Below are 1,694 nucleotides of genomic sequence, written 5' to 3' on the forward strand. Positions count from 1 at the left end.
TACCTCTTATATATCCCCAAATACCTGCAGGCCCTGCYGAGAAGCACTGCTGCCTCTGTGCTGGGTGTCTGATGGTGGAGCTGGCTACCACCAAGCAGTGCTTTCTGAAGTATCAGCACTGCAAGTAGTGCAGTTAAGGTGGTGTGGATAAGACGAGCAAATTTAGGCTGATTCTTGTGTGTGCTCCCAAGCTCCCCTGTGTCCCAAGAAGCTTTGAACGTGGAGAGAGAATCGGGGTGAAGAGGTTTTCTGGTTTGTTTTTTTATTAACGAATGCTGAAACATTTAACGAAGGATATAAAATCTGATGAGAACTGTTACTGACACGTGCAAAGGTGTGAGAAGAGGCTGTGATGCCTTTAGTAACCAATGGACTCCCTGAACCATAGGTGTCGACTGCCAAGACCAAATTTTGAGCCAGATTTCATTTCTGSTTGCCATCCCAAGTGCTCTTGCATGGTATTTCTTCAGTACTCTTTTGTGATGAGCACAACCCTGCCTGCTGTGCACAGGGAGAGATTTGCACTTTTAGGGTAAAGATGTTATTACAAACCTCACAACAACAAAAACCTCCAAACCAGCCAAAACTCCAGAAAAGCCCAAAGGCATCAATTATTCACCCATTCAGTTGTGAAATAGATGACTAATGGTGGTTAATGGAGCAGCACTTTATAGGCAACCTGCACACATTTTCTCAGTGGCAAAAATTCCATTAACAACTGGTATCATCTCACATCCACTCACCCTGCTTTCACCTCTAGTAGAGAACAAAGCAATTATCTTAAAACATCTGTATTCTCTTGTTCTTCCTCTTTTATTTTGTCACTTGTCTTATGAGTTGTAATAAATGCTCAGATTGTGACAGCTACTCATTCTGCATCGCCTGGATTCTGCCCTTCTTTTTTTAAGTCTTTTTTTTTTTTTTTTTTTTTTTTTTTTTTTTTTTAAAGCACTGATGAACTATTCTGTTAGGGAACCACCATTCTTATGTGTGACAGTGACCACATCATTTAGTGCAGAGCTGTGGAAATGCCTCAGTGGTGAGAAGATGCTGGGAAAAGAGCAGCAGAACCAAGGTTTCAGCTCTGTGTACTCAAGAAAAGGGAAAAGCCCTGATCCCCAAGARGGRAGTGTAAAATACAAGTGAGGAGACWGAGAATAGAGCAGCAGGCTAACAAATATTGGAGAGATGGGAAGTTTTAAAAAGGGGCTGTCAGTTCAGGAAAAATAGGAGAACTTTGCTGCTTTTAATTCAACTTTGTTAAGCAGTGCTCCTGCCAGTTAGCTGATGGTGTGGGTGTATCTATCTATACTTGTATCTGTACATTCCTGTTGCTGCAGCACCTGCAGGTACTTAATCCACAGCTTCTTTGGTGTCTACAGGCTCTCAGAGAATTGGAGTGGAATTCTGTAGAAAAACACACCAGGGCTGAATACACACCAAGTACTCTGTAATTAATGTTTTGCTGCCAGTGCTAAACATTGAGCCRTTCTCCCTCCTCTGAAGCAGGTGACAGGAGTGTCATTTCTCACTCATTCAGACCCATTGTGTTGGTTTTGCCTGGCCTGGTTTTTGGTAGTGGGGGGTGGGACCCCACRAAGATGGYTTTTGTGAGAAGCTSCTAGAAGCTTCCACCATGTCCAGCAGAACAAACCTCTGATGGTTCTGAAGATGGATATATTCTGCTGGCCAAA

The sequence above is a fragment of the Malurus melanocephalus genome, unplaced genomic scaffold (genome assembly GCF_030028575.1).
Source record: "Malurus melanocephalus ecotype Western Australia unplaced genomic scaffold, MMel_1.1 scaffold_20, whole genome shotgun sequence".
Classification (NCBI taxonomy): Eukaryota; Metazoa; Chordata; class Aves; order Passeriformes; family Maluridae; genus Malurus; species Malurus melanocephalus.